The sequence below is a fragment of the Centruroides sculpturatus genome, unplaced genomic scaffold, assembly GCF_000671375.1.
Source record: "Centruroides sculpturatus isolate CEXI.00-Female unplaced genomic scaffold, Cexi_2.0 scaffold1187, whole genome shotgun sequence".
Lineage (NCBI taxonomy): Eukaryota > Metazoa > Arthropoda > Arachnida > Scorpiones > Buthidae > Centruroides > Centruroides sculpturatus.
Window position 1 is genome coordinate 121,231 of NW_019385441.1, and position 6,635 is coordinate 127,865.

The 6,635-nt window shown below is 29.5% G+C and overlaps 1 long non-coding RNA gene across 1 annotated transcript; it reads right to left on the reverse strand.

Moving 5' to 3' along the window:
* Window positions 1-2,235: 2,235 nt before the first annotated feature.
* Window positions 2,236-6,635, reverse strand: LOC111639048. The gene is made up of 4 exons (XR_002758998.1): window positions 6,578-6,635; window positions 3,677-3,898; window positions 2,591-2,800; window positions 2,236-2,519 (listed from the first exon to the last, which is right to left on the reverse strand). It is a non-coding gene; the product is annotated as an uncharacterized LOC111639048 (long non-coding RNA).

The window sequence follows — 6,635 nt, forward strand, 5'->3', positions numbered from 1 at the left end:
ATAATATATTTTTTATAAACTTACTTGAAAATTACTGGATAAATTTTATCTAGATAATATTTCTAAGAGCGCACTGGAAAACGTGTCTACTGAAGAGCAAGACAACGAGTGAGAATTTCTCCAAGTATTGGAAAGAAGAACAAAGAAATTCTAGGAACAAACATTTGACATTATTTATTGCAGTCATAAATTGTAACAATTGAGAACCCCGGTATTAGAAACATTTGTACTTGCAGTACAATACACATTTTCATTTTTATTACAAGTGCTTCATCTGGGAATTGATAATTACATGAAGGTGTTTGGAAGTTCTTTTTAAATGCTTTTATTCATAAATAATTTTACAGAAATATCAATAACACATCACTGTTTATGATTGTTGACTATAACATATAGGCTATATGCTTACAAAAAGTTTTAAAATTCAAGATTTGAAAAAATAAAAAAAATTTATGTGTAATCATTCGATCAATCTGTTATATGTTACGTAGACTGGTATATTTTTTCAAAATAACAAAAACTGAAGCTTTCTAAACCGACGTAGAGATAGAATATTGCCTATAGTTTACAACGCTACTGGTTTGGGGGGGTGGTTTAATTTTGTAAATCTAGGTCAACACACTTTTGTGCATGGATGGTGTATATTTGATATTGTTTATGTTATTTATATTATTATAATAACAAAGCACTATAATAAGCGATTATTACCTTATTATATGAACAATTATACATGCATTATTTTTTAAGTATTGATATTACGGAAGTACCATAATAATCCGGAAGTACTTTGTTTTTTAGAAAGACTTATGGCTGGATGATTCTGAAAAACGTTTATAAATGTAAAACAGTATGAATATACATATAAATTTACTAAACTCAGGTAAAAATAAGGATTTATGGTTGTTTATATATGTTTGTAGCTGACAAAGTGTCTCCTAGAAGGAATGGCTTTTTTCAGAAAATTCCAACCCTACAAACCTTAGTCGATGCTTATTCGTCGAAGGATAGTCAATTAGCTATAATTTATCAATTACTGCTCAACAGGCATGTGAACGAAGGTTTGTTTCATCCAATAAACAAAAGAAGAGTGTTCCATAGATATAAGAATGGAAGGAGTTATTTTGTACGAACTGTAATCAAGTCTGTATCGATCTAAGCTTTGATTTGCTTTCTTGTATGTGTTTTTTGACTGTATCAACCAATAAATGTTTTGTCACCACCTCCGGGCCATAAATATTTCGCGAAAAAATACCGTCCTCTCCCAGTGTAAAGTAATTAGAAGTGAGGAGGCAGATTATTGGCTGATAAAGTTGATAGTCAACTTTTTTACACTGTAGTTGGTTACTTTCTGTTTATATTGATATTAGATCAACGAATCAGCAACCTGTGAAAAGAGTAAAGCTCAAATTTCCGCTAAGTGATAACTCAGGCTACAATCTTTGAAATACGTATACAATTGCTATAAAATTGTTTGTTTCTATCGTTTTTAGCTCTAATTAGCTAATTTATTGTTTTTAGACAGTATTTAGGTGAGCAAACATTATTTTAGAACAGAGAAGTTATAAATTATTTGAGAAACTGATCTTTTCCACTAACTGTTACATAATATGAGAAAATATGTAAAGAATCGCATGCGAAATTGCTTAGTATAGTCGATTATTGTAAAAGTCGTCCAAATAATATAAAAATAATGTTTCTTATACATTATAGCTAAGAAACTGGTGTTGACTTGAACCCTTGATGACTCTCCACTCCCTCCCAGAAAAGTAATTAGAAAAGTAGTGTAAATAACGGCATTAACTTCTCACTTGCTGTACCTAGAAAGCTGTGGTTTGTTTTGTTTTCTAACAATAATGTGGGTGACAAATAAATCTACGATATTTTAGCGAATTTCTGTATATAAATAAATTATTCTGTAAAAAACAATCGATATATAAAGATAAGAAAAAATTACTTTAGACAATCTTGTTATTTTATGTTTTCTTCCGAAATTTGACAATATCACGCAGAAGTGTAAAAGAACTTTTATTATAAAAGCTTTTTTATATGAATATTTTTACACAAATACAAAAATTTCTTTATATCACAGTAATACTTATTTTATAATAGTTTATAGCTTTATATGTTGACATAAAAAGCTTTACAATAGGCTCCCACAAAAAATCAAAATAATTTATAATACACCATTTTATAAAATAAATTTATAAAAAATTATAGTAGAAATTTNAAGTGTGTTTATATGTAGAGAACGACTTTTGTTTGTCTGGTGGAAATGGATTTATTGAATTAATTAAACCGAATTAATTAAAATTTGGCATTTGATTGTCTTCGGATGATAAAAACTGACAGGAAATCTTAATTACGGTTCTGTTTAAGTATAGATGCGCTTGAATGTAGAGTAAACGAATGATTAAAAATTTTAAAACTTAAAATGTTTGGAAACAATATTATTTGTATTTCCGTTATTTCAATTGATGAGTATATACAATGTGGAGGAAAAGCGATTCCATAACAGTTTCCTAGAATTAAAAACGTGATTGTTATTAACAATTAATAAATAATTTCAAACTTACATAGTACAGCTACTTACCAGGCATTAAATGCATAAAGTAAATATGGTTAGGAATTGGAGCAACTGTATTTTCACCGAATCCATTTAGACCATATCTAGATAGAACCATAAGACCAGGTCGATTTACTGAAATAAACCAATTAAATTGGAAATTATGGTCGAACCGACGTAGGGACGTAGAATTTCTGATTCGTACATTGCAGTGACTAATACAGTAAGAGGAATTTTCTGTTTAAATAAATCAGAATATTAACAGCAAATGTAAATTTACTTACATAATGTTATTAATAAAAACTTATTTTACAGCAATCTAATTATTCTAAAAGTGCTGTATAAATGTATTGACGTTAATGTTTATGAAAACTCTTCAGATCCGTTTAAATTATGAACTTTTCTACAAATAAATATATAATAAATCTGTTTAATTGATAGGCTTCTTTAAACTTAAAATTAAGATGTCAACAAATTTACATCTTCTAATTTCGTATTTCAAGAAATACGAAATTAAAAGAATAGTCAATTATTGCTTTTTCATTAAACATTTTTTAAATCAAAAACCAGGGCTATAAAGTCGGAGTTGTGCAGTTTACGCGACTCCACCGCCCTGTCGAAAACATAATTAAAACTTAAATTACATATGACAATGTCGTAAAATTTATATTGGAGCCAAAAAACTACATTTTTACTACATTTGCATAAAATACATAAAAACTTACAACCTTAAAAAGACAGTCTAAATAGTCTTTTAAAAGCTACACATCGTTATCCTATTGATGAAATTGAAGTTTAATATAGACAAAAAAAAGTAAAACACCTCACGTAGAAAAACGAACTCCGAGTTAAGACACAGCACTGAATCTATCGATGACTGAAAAATCTACAAATGTTTAGATTCAGAAAGCGAAAACTAACAATTTTACGGACAAATCGTGTAATTTCTACCAAAATCAGGAAGTAGAATTCGTTATTTCAGTAATTAATATTTTCTAAACTAAATTCCGTAACTTAGAAATGATTTATGTTAATCGAATTTGGAATTTTGAGCATTTGTAGCAATTATATAATCAGAACATTTAATCAACAAAATAATGTTATAATGATTACCTTTGTAATTGCTGTTACTCGGTTATACATTATGTTTTCGATTACATCTTTCCATTGAGTACACACTTGCCTGCATAAATCTAATTCGTCATCTTTCAAGTATCCAAATAGATTAATTATTATTATTTCTGCCAAGTCTGTGATTAACGTGCAGCTAGGTGGCGATATTGCATATATTTTCGTTGTTTTTTTGTGTGTGGATTCTGCTATTTTTGAAATTCTCTGTAAAAAAAAAAATAATATATTAACTTACAAGGACAGGGCCAGACGTTTAGATTTCCGATTCGAACGAAACTTGGTAAACGTGTAGCTCTAAACATAAACAGCTGTTTGTTCAAATAATAAAATCCTTTTCTGAAACGTTTCCGATAAACGTGCCTGTGAAAATTAATTGTTTAGTTTACAAGTCTGCTTAATTTCAGCTTTTCCTAAAAGCGAAAGACTAGTTCGTAGTATATTATGCACTGGCGCTCAGAAATTCAAGTACACAAGTTTAATTTTTTTTTATTAATGTGTAACAAAATTATCTATTATTTTACCGTATGATTAGCATTGTTATTACTATTATTATTCATTGCGTTAAAAGTAAAATCCGCACATAACTTATTAAAAGCATGTTTACGACATAAAGTTACTCGACTTTGAATTGATAGTGCACTAAGTCAATAATGTCCACGATAATGTATGCTCTGAAATAGAGAATAACGTTGTTCTTAACGTTTTTGATACACAGTTAAAAAATTTGATAATTTTATCCCAACAAAATTATTGATAATTGGTTTCACAATCACGCTAGAAAACAAACAATATCTAAAACAAATAATTTATAATAAACTAGATTACATACCGGTCAGTTTTGATAACATACAGAAAATATTAAAACAATACATTATTATGCTTGCTGGCTCATTGAACAAAACAATCAAAACTTTCTTAAAAATCAGAGAATCAATGTATAGAAAAACGGATGTAACGTTTAATAATAATTTGTACTTGTCAACCAGATTGTTATTACGTGAATGAAACAGAATAACATATAAAATTATAACAACAGAGCATATATCAGCTGTGACGTATAATTATATTAATACCCAGTCGCCATGTAATCGTTATGGTTGAAACATCTCATCGGTCAGCGTCAAAATTGTATATAGTTTTACCATTATATGTAATAAGGACTAGAGACGAGCAAAAAACCCAAAATTAACTTTCCTTTAAAAAATAGATAACAAAATATTTTTACATTGAAAGTAGTGTTCCTGTAGGTAAGTTTTTGCTAGCGAGTCTGAGATTAATATCGAAAGAAAATACAATTTAGACAAGAAATTAAAAATTATGACATTATATCTGGTTAAGCAAAACTCAGTCTCGGTAGATGTGTGACTGTTACGTCGGCAACGTCCAAGTCAGAATCGACATCACTTGCAGGGTTTGTGTTGCATGGCGCCAAAATCATAACTGGCGATATTTCTATTAAATGGCGATAAAAATTTTTTGTTTTCCTATTTCGAAATTCGGCGTAAAATTGAATCACAAATCAGACTTCGGGAAAATGAACAAAATATTGGACTTGTGTTACGTGCACCACATACCTAGCGATTTCCTGACGCCACGTTTCAAATTTAAGCAGAAAAATAGAAAGAGTCGTCGTGAACTGAAGGCAGTTTTGTGCAATGGCACCTAGCATTTCTACAGTGGGAGTTTATATCGAATGACAGAAATTTTAGGATAACAAACAATTAATAAATACAACAATTATTAATAAAATAGAAGACTTTTACCTCTGACCCTTTAATAAAAAGTAGACAATTAAGGTTTGAAATGTTAAAGTGCACATCTTGATCTTTTAAAAATTACAAACTTTTGATATAATATTCGTCGCTAGCCATTAATTTATGATCAAATGATTTCACATGTTTATACTTGGACTTAAAGAATTTTGGACTTTTAATAAAAGTCCAAGGCCTTCTATTATTAAGAGCAGATAAAAAATATACCAAATAAAAAATGATAAAGTCGAAGAATCTGTATTATTTATCTGCGGCCGATTGAAAAAGTCATTTTCTGATTTTGTTAAGTATTTATTGATGATGATTATTATTGAGTCCCCAAATAAAAAAGCCTAACCTGCAGTTCGCGTTTTCTTTTAGTTCGATTCTAATATATATCGAGGCGTCGATGCACTCCTTGTTTATGTCTACTTTTTTGTGAATACGTGCTTCGAAATCTTGAATACTTCTGCTCTCGACTGTCTTTTCTACACTAGCCTTTCTGGAACTTGTGCAGTTCAGGGGGTACGGCTGTGTTGGTGTAAATAAATAGAATTCAATTTTGTTTAAGACATGAAAGAGATTAGGCTATTTAAAAGCAGAGCAGAATTATTAGTTGTATATTGCATTGTTATACGTTATTATATGTTGATTTTAATTAATATTTGAAATGGAATAAAGTTTTAATATTTCTATTAATTATGTATCGAAAGTTCAGCGAATTCTTCAGAAAAAAGTAAGTTATCAGAAAACGCGTCAGAGATGAGTACTCATGTCACCGTATAGCACCGACAATTGTTACATGTCGGCTTCGTAAGTCGAGGTGCCTCTCCGCGACAAAAACGAACTTAAGTAATAGCGTCTTCGTGTTCTGACAATTTTTCTTTATAACATATTTTATATAAGTTATTCCCAAAACGTTATACGTGTTTTAGAAATATTCCAGTCGAATTAATCTAGAATCTATTTATTTAATAAAAGATAACCTTTCAACAGCTGTACTCCTAAACTGCACTAGTGCCGTCTTTTTTTTCAGTGATTAATATATTCATTATTGACTATATATTTATATTTACCATATATTATCGACCTACACAATTAAAGGCACCAAATAACGAAAAATGTTACTCACCACTCCAAAAGACTTCCAACGAGATAGCTCTTCTCTACTGCAATGCAGTAGCGTGCTG